Raw genomic sequence first — 17,336 nt, forward strand, 5'->3', positions numbered from 1 at the left:
TCCCCGGTCTCTAAATTTTTTCCCCCAGTGCCGCACTAAAAAAATCATATTTTCAAATTCAGTGATTATAAACCATCCGATAAAGTTGTCCGTTAGTTAGAAATTAGTTTTTGAAATATCGATCTAAAATAAAATTAAGTGCGATCGTCTTGATAATGTTCGTGCCTGTAGCTTATAGTGTAATAAGCAACCCTAATCAATAGTATGAATTAATATATTTTAACGAAACGTCATTAGTCATCGGTATAACCACGGTTTACGGCGGGTAAGTTGTTATTATTATTATTTGTTTATGGACGTATTAAATTTATATGAATAATTATTATTTGCCCCTTCCCTACCGCCCCTCTCCTGTATCGTACTTTGAACTATAATATTATATTATATTATATTATTCTGCCGAGTAGTATACCTTTGAGTCTATATATACATAAATTATATTATTTACGTTGCGGGATAATTTTCGAAACGCTCTCCTCCAGTACCTCCGGTATGTATTATAATAATATAATATGTACAATGTACCTCCATACCCCTGCTATTCCTACGAGACCATGTTCAGTCGACTATAATATACACGCGCACAGAGCTGCAAGATAACAACAATAATAATAATAATACATTATATTATTTTTTGCATTTATATCGAAGCGGTGCGCGGTGGTCGGTCAAGTGCGCTAAAAGCGGCAAATATTTTTGGGTCTTTACTCTTTTGTGTGCGCCGCGGACGGAGATCGATCTCATCTCAACTCGAAACGGTTCGTCACGCTTTATCGTACGTGTACATCAAGAATATAAATCGCGAATATTGTATTCACGTGATTGTGTGTGTGTGTGTGTGTGTCATTGAAGGGTGAGTCGTTGTTCGCCGAAATTTCGAGTTTCGTCGGCCTCGGCGACCACAATTACCGAGCGATGACTGTTAAAAACGTACATTGTATGCGCGAACATGCGACCTGGTGCAAAATTATGATGGTTATCGTAGCGAGATCTTTTTTATGGGAATTCCGCCGTCTTCGGACTTCGACCCAAAGGTTTTAATTATTCGTCTCGAGAGGGCGAGTTGGCGAGAAGAGATGTATAGTGCAAGCGATGCGTATTATATCGAATGGTTATATTATATACGTTTTATGGGTAAGATACCAACATTGAACATAATTATATCATAATAGTACATAATATTATTATTATTTGTATCAAATATTATATTCTTACATACTTTCGATATTTTGACTTTGCAGTCGTCACTGTTCGTCGTGCAATAATATAATTGTTCGTTGAGATTCAATTGGATTTACGTGCAGTTTTATCGACTTGGAGCGACTATGATAGTTATATACGTCCTGCCAAATCGAATCACAATAATATTACATCAGCAGAAATACAAGCTGCAACGCACAGTGTAAATAATAAAATTAAATACCTACGTATCACGCAGTAAATATTCATTTTGTAGATACATATTTGAATTAATAATTTCATGACCTAACGCGTATTCGTGTACGTAATATTTATCATAGTATATTTATTATAATAATATTATCACGGTTTGGCGGATATGAAAAGTCACTGGTTTCAACCAAATGATGATTTGTGTACATCGTTTGGAATTAAACTGTAAACGCGTATGTATATAATATTATAATCGTATTCATACACAGCTGGTAAACTGCAATGTGTGTAAACTGTTTGGGTTGATCGAATCAATTATTATTGTAATTTTTTAATTTTCCCGAACGCGTAAACGATCGTTAAATTGTTTATTACGAGCAAACACTTCCCATACCCGTATGTAAATAATAAATATTATTATGACCATTGGCTGGCCGTGAATTTGTGACCACACATCAGAATATATTCACATGTGTATGCCATATGCGAATGAGAATGCTCTATAATATAGTTAGTAGGTCTCGAATGATCCTCGTCATTAGAGACTGGTCGCACTGCTATAATTTATTATGACAGCATTATTACTTCCCTCTGCGACTACGGACGGGTTAAATTTGAATTTAATGCTAAATTATTAAATATACGAAAAACGATTCTCTATAGAAATGCAATAATATGTAAGCCACTATTTCCAAGTATAATTTATAATTTTTTTTTTATTTCAATCGAAATTATTAAATTTTCTATTAGTAATACACATGATAGGTTAAACTATTTTTTACTAAAAACATCTTATATATAATATATATTTTTTATTTATTTATTAAATAAAGTTACACTGACGTATGTCATCTTAACTTATTGTTGATTAAATACATTTTTTTAACATTTGGAAAATAGATAACAATTTTTAGTGGATTATTATTAGTTAGATAACACTTATTATTAATAAATATTAATAATAAAAGATAGGTACTATCGGCTACGTTTTAAAGTATTTACAAATCAGAAGAAAATTAAAATTAAAATTAAATAAATAATAGTTATAACAGGTCGTGTGGACGTCCGCGCTTGAGTCGGCGTACAGAAGGTAGGTCACTTAGTCTATACAATTTTGTACTGCAAGAATTAGCAGAATTTATGTGGTCGAAGAAGTTGATTGCTAATTTTTTTTATATACACAGTTATTGTGGGTAACTGGAAGTCTTTGTGAAGTGCATCATTACGTACAAACCATGAAGCATTAGATATATGGTTCTCAAAACTTTGGATTGGAAAACTTGTATTTTGTGTATGTGGATTTTAGCACAATTTCCCCTCACAGGGACTGCGTATAGAAGCAACGGTCGTAGGATTTGCTTAATGCTTATATAGCATAAGAGAACATCTCCAACTTAATGCAGTTTGTCGGTTGATCAATAGGTATAGAACTTTTAGCCTTTGGTAGCCTAGTTGTAGTTTGGAGGTGATGTGTGGACTTTTTGCACCCGATATTTTTAGAACACGGACAATTGACACCGAGCGATTACGATTACAATGACGATAATCATGAGTAGGTAAGTACCTATAGGCATTAGACAATAGTTATTAGTTACTAGTTAGTGTCTGTTGTAGTGTAGCGTGTACTCAGTTTTATTGAAAAGTACCGGATTCATAATATTCATTCAATATGGACTCGGAATGTTCCGATATAATTGAAATAATTAAAACAAAAGTAATAATTAATGATTATATTTATGTGTTCCAAAAAGAAGTTGGCAATGGGCTTAGATATACTTGTGTTCAACGAAAAAAACATTATTGTGAAGGTAGTGTGACAGTTTATGTAGAACTTTTGATGACTCTCAAAGACACGTGTTCATCAGTGAAGTCATTTTCTATTGATTTTGAACTTGCTATGATAAAAGCGATTGAAGAAGTTTTTGAAGACAGCGTTTCCATACATTTGTGCTATATTACCATCTTAGTCAAAGTGTGTGGCGTAAAGTCCAAAATCTTGGTTTGGCAACAAAATATACAAAAGACAAAGAATTCCGTTGTTCAGTACGAATGATCAATGCATTGGCTTTTTTACCACTTAATATTATTAAAAAAGGTACCATACTCATACACGTACATAATTATATATACATATATTTTTTTTTAATTTAAATATATTTTTTATAGGTATGAGCTTATTATATGACATTTTTTCATATGATAATGATGTGGATGATATTTTAATTTTTAACATACTTCGATGTAACATATGTTAATGGGCCGTACAAATTAATAAACAATACGCAAGTTATGTGCTTCAAAAGGAGACCATCTATGTTTGCTCCATATATGTGGAATGTCCACAATGCCACAAAATTAGGTTATAGTAGGACTAATAATGTATCAGAAGGTTGGAACAATAAGTTCCAACATTTAATTAGATTTAAATATCCACATATTATGTATATATTTATTGAAGCTTTTCAAATGATGAACTCCATTACCTCAATGGAGATTTTAAAACTAAATACAGGTATTCAAATAAATTGTAAAATTAAATCAAATGGAGAACGGCTTAAAAACATATGTAAAACTTCTCAATTCAAAACAAATAATGAAATTATTAGTTTTTTAAAAAACGTATCCTACGTAATTAAACATTAAATTTGAATATTATCTTAAAATTAATGTTTACAAAATCGTTTATCTTTTCATTTTATTAGAATAAACTTTTCAATTATATTATTATATTATACGATTATACGCTGATTATTCAGTATTTATAAATTTTATATTCGGTGTCAATTGTCCTATTATTGGGTGTCAAATGTCCTAGATTCGTGGATTCCATGTTAGTTTTCTATCCAGAATTACACCGAGGAATTTAATATTAGGCGACCAAAAAATACTATTACCGTACAATTTTAAGTTACCAGGAGTTTTGGGGCGTCGGTTGGTGAAGAGTACACTTTTGAGGGTTTAATATTATTTTCCATTTTTCTCACCATTTGAATTTCATTTAGGTGAATTATATTATAATATAATATATTACCTATATAATAGGTATTTTAATAATATAATATAGTTAATTATTATTATTTAATTCATATATTATTCATATATAACTTGAAAGTCAATACCGACGGTCCATATAATAGTGTGAATAGTTTCCACGTTTAATAGCTTAAATTAGCTGATTATTTAAAAATGTAATTGTGTATTATTATAGGCAGTGATAATTTAATTAATAGTGAAATATTACAAGATTTTACGATTCATTATATTAATGTTATTTAATTTACAATGAAATCACGAAAACCGTTATTTTTCGTTCAAATATTCAATGTTTTCAAAATAGTTAAGACTATATTAACTTCATAAGAGGTTGTATGTCCTATGTCTATAAATAAAATTACAACTTTGTTTTTCGTTTTTATTTTTTTTTTAGTTGCTGTATGAACAACATATGAGTTGGTATCTAGTATTACATTATCGAGCTTTGGAAAAAATATAAGAACAAATCAAAAAAGTAGAAAAAGCCATTTGTATAAATAGCTCAAAAAGAAGCTCAATATAACGTCTAGAAAATGCTAATAATCAAATATTTGATGAAAATTTTAAGACTTTAAGGTGGTTTTTTTTAAATTACTACAAAAAACAAAATCGACAGTCGAAAACAGGTTTTACGTAGGTAATTTTTTTTCCGATTAATTTGAAAAGTACTGTGAATATTTTACTTTTGCCCTTCCGAAATACCAACTAGATCCAATTTATTACCAGAAACAACCCTCAAAGTTTAAAATTTAATTTTTTTACTGATCCTAGGGCGACGTCAGATACACAACACAAAAAAATATTACACATCGTAAAATCAATTCATCAGTGGTGCGCTTAGAATATATAGATGTAATCTGATAAACGCAATGTCAGTTTAAGACTTAAACCCATAAATCATATATTATATACCTACTTCAATTGTATATTATTTTGATCGAACGACTGGTACCTACGCTCAAATCTTTATATTAATAATATAATAAAACACCGCGCACGATAGGGGTGCGGGATGGAAAAAAACGTAAAATGTCTTTGGGAAATATTTTTAAATGGACAATGACATCGTCCCCGACGTATAGGAAAAAAAATCACAAGTACAACGAGCCGGACACAGCGGGGGCGTCGGTGCATTATTAAGTATTAATTCATAATAAATATGGGATTTATCGAATACGTATAATTATTATTACGACAAGTTGCTTATGCGCTCACGTACCTATATCGTATATAAATGATCCATAAATTACAACGTTTATGTGCACCATAATATATACTGTTGTTTAAAAAAATATTCGTGTACCTATATACTATGATATAATAATATAGTCTTACCGTGTACATAATATACTGTACCCGATTTGTGCGCGCTATTGTTGGTATTCACAAGTTAACAAATTACGAAAACATATCGTATATCATGCTCGGCGTAAAAAGAAATCAACGCAACTGCAACATCCCTCGCCAAACAATGGATGGAATTTCGGACGTTTTTCGGTGCGGGTGACCTGAAGGTTCGAAACGAACACATGTGGGAGGCGGTCAACTACTCGGGATTTTTGAGAGAGACTGCCAAGAATTCTATACCTCACGTGGTATAATGTGCAGGACGGCAGCCATAGGGTCCTCTTTACAATATTATTATCTACCTACCCGACGGATTTTGTTTACAATAGGTACATCGGCGGGCTTAGTTAAATTGCTCTTAGATTTCTTTATTAAATTAATAATATAATACAGTTGCGCAGTCTTCAGTCGTATACACTGCAATATTTTATTACAACGAAATGGTGTGTACGACCACAATACTATAATACGCGTCTGTTACACCTAAGATGCTGTAACTCGAAACATTTTTTAAAAATGAGTTAGATATACGGCATCTGATAGGTATATAAATTTAAATAACACGATGTTAGTAGAAAGAGTACCTCTGAGATTACATTGAATGAGCTATAAATGAGCCAGAACTATCGTTCTTTGATAACGCCTTATATATTATAATAGTATCTTCTTATTATTGTAATATTCATTATTATTTGCAGAAATGTTAATTATTTTATTATCGTCTATAATATGTTAAGAATGTTAAGATAAAATAGTAACGTTACTTTTGTTCTGTTTATTATAAAGTATTATATTTACGGTTGTCGTGAACGTGAAATTTACTTACTGCGTTTATCCTTAGTAAATTAAAGTATAAACAGATTATATGAGCAATATACTGTTTATACTTTGATAACATAAAAGTAACTTTTATTCGTATAATAATAAGCGAATAATACTTTTAAATTGTTATTTCATTTGATTTCTCGTCAAAAAAACTGTAAAGGTTAGGATAATATTGTGTTGTATACTAAATAAAATAGACTAACAAATAATAAACGAATAATAATACTGCATTTTTCTCATAACTAATATACATACCTATATCGTTTTTCATAACACTTTTGCTCAGTAAGTAAGTGTACTCACTAGGTACAATAATAATAAACATCTCGTTCTGTAACTCGCGTTGTACCCTATTGGTACAATACCTGACCCCTAGGTATGACTGGCTTGTAATATATAATATTCTAACGACTTCTCGTTACTTCAACCGTAGTTGTAAAAAACAAAACAATTTTTTTTCAAAAGAAAAAAACCATCACTCCGCGTTTTATCAGGAAACCTCGATTCATCGAATTCCGCGTTCACACACACACGCACACACGAGCATTATATTATATTATTGTGTACAATGCGTACGTATTATATATTGAATATACGCCCGGTGTTGCAGGATATTTGCCCAGGACGGTCCTAAATTGTTTGCGAAAAAAAAATATCCATACATATATACCTACATAATAATATAATAGCGACGGGGTAAGCGAAGTGTGGGGCGGCGTTTCGCGGGCGGTCGCCGACGACGAGCAGCAGCTGAGAAACAGGTGCTTCGGTCGCGCAGTGTTTTGTAGTGTGCGCTCCGCAGCGAAAAGGGTTGACATTTAGGACGTGTTTTTGCTCGCAAAATCGTAGCCGGTATATTATGTATATATGATATATTTTTATATACATATGTATACTCGTACATTTATGTACATAAATGTGTGCACGTATATAATACGATGCGCGTCCTCGTCCGGAGCGGGGCAGGTCGAGCGCGCGTTATTCGCCGACACAATGACGGAATGACCGTACCCAGAGCGACGATAATGGCATAAAATATATATAATATAATATTATATTATATGATATATTATCAAAGTGTTCGCATTGTCGTCGTCGTCGTATTGTGCGTGTGTGCGTCGGGTGGTCGGGCGGTGTGTGTGGGGGGGGGGGGGGGGGATTCGGTCGCGGAAAAAGGGTCCGCAGAAAAACTGTGTCAATAGGTCCCCGCCGCGGCGCGGTAAACCCGTTTCCGCGTTTGACGAAACCATCGTCGGAGTGCGTCGTGCGGGTGGGTGTGGGGGCGAGACGGGGTGCCGAAAATATCTGTATACGGATACGTATATTATTGCGGCCGGGGAGGAATCGCACGTGTGTCCGAACCCCGCGAACCCACCCCTCGTACGTAGTATATAATAATATAATAGTATACGACGACGTCGTGTGTACACTGCGCATGTGTTGTCCCGTGTATGTGCGGCCGCCGCGGGGGACGACGACGAAATTTATAAAATCTAATAAATAATAATACCCACGGCATCAGTGGACTGCGTATAATATGTGTATTATTACAATAATGATTATTATGGTATTACGGCGTGAGACGGTTCGAACGAAAATCGATGCACACATTATGTGTACACATTCGAGTATTGTACGCTGCGTTTATGCAAAACATGTATGTGTGGTATGCATCGCAATAATAATAATAATATAATATCATATTACGAACTATCGATATAGTCATATAGTTTGTGTGTGCGTCGTGCGCGGTGTGTAGACCGTCGACTGAGATTAGAAAATTCGTCGCACCCGCAGGAAATTTGTTTGCTTATCATTGCTATAATAATATACACATCGCCAGCTCCTAGACCATACGTTTGTATACTATACAACGAGATATATGGGTAGTTTTCAGAAGCAAGACCAACTAAAACCGTGCATTGAAATACAATAATGTAGAATGGCTATCGTCTTGAGCAATGGACCTTATGGGAAGAGACACAATAGGTAATATCTATATATTATATATAACAGTATACATATGAAAACCTGTAAATTACTGTATTGGGCTATTATAAATTATATGATTAATCTGCACTTTTTTTTCATATAACGTAGAGAATATTTACAATCTATACGTCTTATAATAGCTCAGCAGGTAAGTCTAATTAATAATGACCAAAAAATAACAATATATTATTACACTATGAATAATGAACACATGAGAGAGGAAGTTGCCCGGCGATTAGGAGAACCTCCCTATCCTATTATATTAAATTAATTTGCATAATTTATGGTTATTAATAATGATCATTCGATTAAAAGTAAGGCATATGTCAACTTAGCAAATCAAAACATAAACAAATTTAAATATAAACAACTATAAAACTATATTTGAAATTCTGGTATGAGAAAAGGTTTTAATGGGAGTGGGGAGTTTCAAAAACTTTAAAATAATTATACATTATTAATATTTACCTTAAAATGAATGCTGTTTAACGAATAGTTAACAACAAGTCAACACACTCAACAAGATGTATCGACCTATAAACATAGGTCCACCGCATCATTCAACGACATATAATGCTACATTATATATTAGTGAGAGCCATATAACTACGAGTGGGCAATTTTTATGTGATGGTCGTCTTGATGGTGTGTTTACTATGACGCACACACACATGAGGGGATGTGTTCCACCCTCCCACCACCACTTGGTTTTTTCACTGTGTAAAAACGGTTTTATAAAACACGTATACATATATAAAAAACAACCCAATTGGAAATGTGTGTGTGGTCGTCACTTCAGGGTGTGCTCTACAGGAATCACTGTTGCAACAGAGGCCTATAATATATTACACTATACATGGCTGGCGTAGTGATGTCTGGTCGTAGCAGCCACAATATAGGACTCGAGTGACAACAATATGATATATATATAATATATATATATATACAATATCTTATAACAATAATAATGATATTATATATACAATAACTGGCAATGTCAGCCGACACATGATATATAGACGTGTGTGGAACAGTACATAATACATTGACCGCAATAACATCGCGATTGCTATACGGTAGTATACGGGTGGATAGAGTTTATCTCGGTACAACGCACTATAATATAGGTTTATATTTAAATACAGAAACAACGTTGAAATATAAAACTATTCCGCATATATTGTCATTGTAATTATTATAACTAATATTTTACAACGGATTCTGAACTTATAAAAATCCTTCATTAATCGCTGTATTGTTACGGTTAACTAGTGAAAACCGATAGTATAAAAATGCTATTACGAGATAATAATATGCTTGTAAAATTGATTTATTGGTATTTTTATGTCGAAATTTCAAAAATTATATATAAGTACTTACCGACATACGTTTGAATTCACATATTATTTGTAGAAAAAAATTCTGTTTACTCAACATCTGTGGATGAATTATTGAGATGATGATAATGACACAACTATTTATGTAAGACACTACATCATGTACACACTGCAAAAAACGATGGCCCGCGATACTACAAGAAGGTCGAGGGAACAATAAAAAAAAACTAATTACAGCATAACCGCAAACTCGATTACACCTTACACGCTTCGTCTTCTGTATAGGCAAACGGGTTCGTATTACTAATTATAATAATATTATATTAATACATGCGATGTCTCTACGATGTAAATAATATATTATGTAGGTATGTATAGTACCTATAATGTTTATGTCGCAAAACGACACCAAGAATGGCTACCGCAGGCTTACTAAAAAAAAAAAGCCTAAAAACCGGTCGACAGGTGGTAATATTTTATGACCATTATTATTATTATTAATACATCCAATGACCTTTTGTACACGCTTCAGAGTGCTATAATAACACGATAACGTGTGGACGTGACAATAAATTCATAAATTTTCTTATTTATTTATCGATCCGACTTCACGCCACTATATCCCACCAGACGGCCACAATAACCCATACATATTGTAAGTACCTACCCATAATACATACACATTTAGGTCTGTCCCGTGAAAGGATTTAGGAACGATTTCAGGATATTGCAGGGGACCAAATATAATAAGATATTCCTGCTTCAGCCTGCAAGACACGTCGAAACGAGCGACACAATATTATAATAATATCTTGCCTCGTTCGTTTTACATAAAACTGCATAAAATATAGATGGACGTGATAAAACATGGTATTAAATCATTTGTTAATAGTGAGTGTTTAGGTGAAGAAAATATTATAAAACGACCGTAAATTTGTATAATGTAAATATATTATACATTTAATACATCATAAATAAATTAGTATAATATTTGCTATCCACTTATCCAACTGCGGCTGACGCAACTGAATTTATTTTATAAATATATTATATTTTTTTTGTTTTTTAACTTAATAGGTATACTTACCTATAATTATAATATCTCGAAAAACAACCACATTGAGAATTTAAAAATCTTAAATTGTTGTACATTTTAAAATTAGCATGACTCCCTTGAAAATTAAAATACAAAAAAAACTTATGTGATTCACTAGATAATATCCTTACGTAAAAATGACAATTCATTGTTCAATCTAATATTAAACATAACAGGGTTAAATGGAACAAACATTTTGGTATTTTGTGCGTTTGTAAGACGGAGATAACGCATGCGGATATATAACATCCTCTTAAGAGGACGCTACACGGATATTTGTTGTCTCCGTCTTACAAATGTGTATCGTAGGAAATTTATGCTCAGCAGATCACAGTTAGCTTCGTTAGTTTAAAAATTTGAGTGGATCGACCTATAATGAAACTTGACGGTAAGAACATTATCTATGTTTGTATGTGGGTTTTATACGATAGTTAAGTTTTTAAGTAATGAACATTTTTAATTTACGCTATATTATATACGCATAAGTTGATAAAAAATTGAACCATCATAAAAAAACCCACATACAAACACAGACAATTTTCGGGACGGAGACAACAAATGGCCATGCACTCGGTGGCGCGTCTTCTTAATCCAAATAGATTTATTTGCCATTGCGTCTGAATAGTAAAAGGTATCATAATTCATTTTATACGAACAATTTTTAGTCAGCACAAGGCCACAAATAATATTTTTAAATTATAACAAAATATTTATTTCAAAAAACATTTTGAAATATATTGGGAATTTTCAAACTTTTGTGAAATTTCGATTCAATGATAAATCATTTACACGCTTACGATAAAAACAATCCAGAGCAGAGACGTTCCGTCAGACATAAAGATCAGATATAATTTAATAACTACTGACATATTGTAATGGATTTAGTTAATGGAGATATTGAACTGATTTGAGTTTTAATGAATTGAACATCGGGCCTTTATCTGATTTAATAAATGTGGTGGATTCCAGTTTTGATTGTGTTCTTTATTGTTAACTTTAATGTCCGGGCTTCAGGGTGGAAATGGCCATTTCAAATGATCTTACACAATATTATGTAATATTATTTTATACGACTTGTATAATATTAAACGTTTTAGACTTCTTGTGAAATGGTTATTTCTACCCTAGACATAAAAATTAACAATTTTGGAGTGGACAATATTTATGGATTAGGTACCTATATTTCGTTTTGAGATAGTGTCGTAGGTGCATATTGGTATACGATCTCGTATACCTACCTAGTTACTGTAAAATATACATTAATAACATCATCGTGAGAATATATTTCAGGAAAATTATCGAAATAATGTCGTTCGAGGTCCGGTTTGTCGTTTATTTTTCAAAATGCGCAGTTCCAGTGCCGAGGTGATCGTCTTTATTCGCAGCGCGTCTCCTTCAAAACAAAACACCACGACACGCGCGTATAAATACGGGCCCAAGTCCGATAGATCCGGCACAACGCAATCAGCATCCACACTCGATCGCTCAAAACGGTCTTCAGTACTCAACGATTCGAAAAAAACCACACAAAATCCAAACGTCAACATGTCCGGAAAACTCGTCGTAAGTACCTGTAATATAACATAACGTAGACACGAATTCTAACTTTAAGTTTACACAAAACATTGTCACTGCGAAATACTCGTTTTTTAAGCTCGGGTTATATGGTAATAAATATATTATGTATACTATGGTTTGTAGGCGCTGATGAAAAATATATATTATATAGATGCGACATAACCTATACGAATGGATACCTTGTAATATTATAGGAATACATTTCACTTAACGTATGTGGTTCGGTTTACACGATTTTGAATAGTTAATAATTGATTGTAATTCGGTACTTACTATTATAATCAATAGTTAAATCTAGTACCTCCTATATCATGACTATAATTTAGAGATATAGTACATTTATATTAAATATATGGTTATACGCACTTTCAAACTTATTATTTGATATTTATTGCACAGATATTGATATGGATACAATGTAATAATATTATATGCTTATCATCAGTTATTGATTTGTTTAATTTGCCTTTAGATCTTTTTCTTGGTTGCCGTTGCTCTGGCTTGCATCGGTTCCGCCGCCGCCCAATACGTCGTCTACCCCGCGGAACCGGCCATCACTTCCTACTACCACCCCTACGGATACACCTACCCCTTGACTTACAACTACAGATTCGGTGGTTACCCATACCTCTTACGCCGTTGATTTGAGATGTCACACCCTTTCTAATTGGTGAGTATATTTAAACAGAAATATTATACCTAATTATTAACACTATATTTGATATCTCCTATATCCATTACCTATACTGCTTAAACCAACGCCCTGCAATGGTTTCTATAATGAATTGTATTCGTAAGACTTTATTTCATGTTCCGATTCCGATTGAATAGAATAAGTACTATAAAAAAAGTTATTCGGCAATCCACACGGTTAACTCGTTTAAGACTTGTTCATATCATATTCATATTATACTAATTAGCAATTACAGTGCAGTCACTACTCACTAATGCAGTATAATATACTTATAATTTTATAAGTACTTTTATTCATTTTTAATGTACGTTAAAAGTTAGAACATAATATAGTATTATTCTATTAATTGTATTATAGGTACTTAAGAACTTAAAGTGGTAATTTTTTTCCATTGTGAATGTGCTATTGTACATTTTAATTTTAAATAGTTATTTGTTGCTCTAAAGTACAATCTTAAAAAACAAATCGTTATAGCAAGAATAAGCAGGATTAGTTTTAATTTTGTATAAAGATTAAAATATATACGTAGGTACCTAGTATAAGTTTATTATAAAAACGGTTTCTGTTTTCAGATACGCCTTGAAGAAGAACATACAGACTTCACACTAAATTATGTTTAAACGATATGTTAAACATTTTATTTATTTGGTTTAAAAAAATGTAATTTATTTTGAATTTTCATATTCATCTTAATCACAATAATATATACACTTTATATTGAAATAAAAAAATATTTATACAAAACTGTACATACACTTGTTGTCTTTATTTATGCTCTTATTGTATTATCACGCTGCAGAATGTTCTCCACATTTGTTTTTAAGGATACAATACAATATATATACTAAGGGACATTTTACTGTGTGCCACAGTCACAGCCTAAAGAGAGACATTATAGCTAAGGGTTTCAACAGAGCATTTTGAATGAGACGTTAATTCGATTAAAGTGAATGGAACTATTATAAAACTTGATGGTAAGAATATTATCTGTGTTTGTATGTGGTTTTTTTACGATTTTTCAATTTTAGCAAGTTATTCGCATATAATATTATATATAATTAAATGCATTTAATATAATTAAAAATGTTCATAACACACTTAAAAACTGAATTATCCTAGAAAAACCACATACATGCACAGATAACGTTCTTACCATCAAGTTTTATAATACGTCGATTCACTCTAATTTTTAAGCTACGGAAACTAAACATGATCTGCCGAGCGTAAATTTTGCTATTTTACGCACTTGTAAGACGGAGAAAACAAAAGGCCGTATTGCGTCCTCTTAATATTAATAGTAAAAGTATATTATACGTAAAATTTTTAGTCCCAACAATGCCACAAATAATATTCTTAAATTAGGTACAACAAAATAATTTTTGAAAAAAAAATTTGAAATATATTGAAATACATTTTTATATTATTATATATATATGATATATTGGGAATTTTCAAATTTTTTGTTAAATTTCGTTTCAATCATAAATCATTACACCTACGATAAAAACAATTTAGAGCGGAGACGGTCTGTCCGTCATATCGATCAGAAATAATATTATAATAACTAATGACTAGGGCTCGGAAGTTGATGCATTTTGCATTTTTTTTTAGAACTTTTTAGACGATGCTCTCCTGGCCACAAATGTGTTTCATTAGCATGTGAATCTGAATAACTAATTTTTATTTTGCATTTTTTTTACTTTTAAGTCATTTTTTTGACGTCATTTTCCCACATTTAGTCATTTTTACTGATTTCACACTAGTTCACTTCTTATCGTTTCTTGTCGACCATTATGCCGATGACTCAAAACTTGGAAATTACCAAAGACTAAGTTAGTACCTATCTGATTTTATCTCGCCGATTACATTCGTCGTTGTCGTATTATAATGAATATTATTATACTTACATTTTATTATTTTATTTCATTTTTTAAGGACATTTTTGTCATTTTTTAAGCAATTCGAAGCTTTGATAAATTTATATAGAATTTTATAGTAAAATAGAGTAAAATATTTTTAAAAAAATGTATTTTTATTAGTTAAAAACTAATATTTGCAATTTTTTAGGTCATTTATTATTGTATTTAAGGTCATCAACTTCCGAGCCCTAGTAATGACATATAACGGATAAAAAAAATTGACTGTTTTTTATTTGTATATTATTATTTATTATTGACATCGTAATACAAATTGGTTATGATTTATGACTAAAAAAGTTTACTGTTTGTTTTTAAATAATAAATAATATGTATATTCATAATACATATTAGTATATTATATTGACATTGAAATCTCGCGTCAGGGACACACAATGTTTATTTTTTTCGCGGGTTCTATAACTATACCGTGGTATTTTTATGTATAACGATTGCATTTACACTACTTCGATGCGTTTTATAGTTTTTAGTAGATTCTCACAGTCTCACCTATATATTATTAATTATTAGTTGATGATCGCCATTTAAAAATAAAAACCTATTTGGACAATGATAATAATATACTATTATATTAGTTTCCGATGTTAAAATTAAATTGTTTATGTCTATAATGTACATATTATATATAGTAGGTATATACACTAGTATATTAGGTATAGTACTCTGAATTTATATTTTCCTTTGAACTGTCGTCCAGGTCGTTTTTATTTGAATAATATACATCCTTTTTTGCTAAACTAAAGAAATGGTCTATATTTTGTCTTATAATGTATTTTTAATAAATAATCCATTTCTGAAATACAATGTTGAGGGCGCCGGGAGTGCTCAACGATATTACACGGTCCCGACTGTCTAAGTTATGCGCAAATTTTAGTATTTGTCCCGTAATTACTTATATTAATAAACGTATGTAAGTTTAATAATAATGTATAATAACTAATATAAGAAGACTTTGTAATTAACCTCTTTGTTTTTATTACAATTCAATATAGATAGGTTTTTATAATAATAATTTGTTTTGATTTACAATAGATTTGCAAATACAACAAAATAATAATTAACAGGTATGCCTTGGTGTACAACAGATTAGAAATTAACAATAAATTATAACAAGACTATAGTATGGGCTGAATTAAAATATAGTGGTTTTACATTTACATTTACAATTATTAATCATAAAATGTTTAAGTTTTTTCTTGAAAATTCCACTAACAAAATTTACGGATAAACAAGCGCACCATCAGAGAAAATTTAAATTGAAGTAAGCTACTTTGCACGTAGCTATTAAATAAAGAAATGAGTATTTTTTTTTTTTCATTTTTTCGATCCGTATTTATTATAACCCCGTGCGTACAAAATAACAACGGACTTATAACAAGACTTCCTATGACTTAATACACCTGACGGATACAATTATAAATTATATTTAATATAATATTCCTAAATATTGGAGTCGTGACCTGCTAAATGCTTGAATCCTAGATCAAATCCTCCTACTAAACTCTAAACAAAATAGGTATACCTATATAGTGTATATAATTGGGTGGCTTCTTCCGTCATATTACTCGTGTTTTTTATTACTCTTATCTAATTTTCTTATTTTTCTCTGAATATGTTGTAAATATCTTGTAAAAATGAAAAAAAAAAAAATTATATTCCTGACTTCAACTGTTCTGCCTGCAGTATTTTGTCGGTCAGTTGTTATATTATTTTGTCTCTCTGCGGGGTAACGAGTGCAATGAATATATACCTAAACAAATTGTATACACTGCGGTGCTATTGTAAACTCTGACCGGCAATACAATAGTAGGTAGTAAAAATAAGGTCAATAATTGTACAGTCCACTCTGATTTTTTGGTTGGTATAAATTCAAAGACGTAAAGGAGTCTCCCGGACCCGGATTTTCAGGCAATATAATATTATATACGTTTCGTTTTGATACTTGACATCTATTATATTATATTAAACATAATAGGTACCTATACTATTTTTATTTTTGACCATTATTTAGCATCAGAAGAAGTGATTCTCATCATAAACCGCCGCCAAGTTGTTTTTTTCAATTCTATTAAGTCTTTTTTTCTAGTTAATTTATATTAAAACAG

The 17,336-nt window shown here is 31.4% G+C and overlaps 1 long non-coding RNA gene across 1 annotated transcript; it reads left to right on the top strand.

Annotated features, from left to right (window-relative positions):
- Positions 1 to 12,435: 12,435 nt before the first annotated feature.
- LOC100568915 lies at positions 12,436 to 14,043 on the top strand. The gene is made up of 3 exons (XR_510298.3): positions 12,436 to 12,585; positions 13,073 to 13,270; positions 13,867 to 14,043. It is a non-coding gene; the product is annotated as an uncharacterized LOC100568915 (long non-coding RNA).
- Positions 14,044 to 17,336: the final 3,293 nt, after the last annotated feature.

Source organism: Acyrthosiphon pisum, chromosome A3 (genome assembly GCF_005508785.2).
Source record: "Acyrthosiphon pisum isolate AL4f chromosome A3, pea_aphid_22Mar2018_4r6ur, whole genome shotgun sequence".
Classification (NCBI taxonomy): domain Eukaryota; kingdom Metazoa; phylum Arthropoda; class Insecta; order Hemiptera; family Aphididae; genus Acyrthosiphon; species Acyrthosiphon pisum.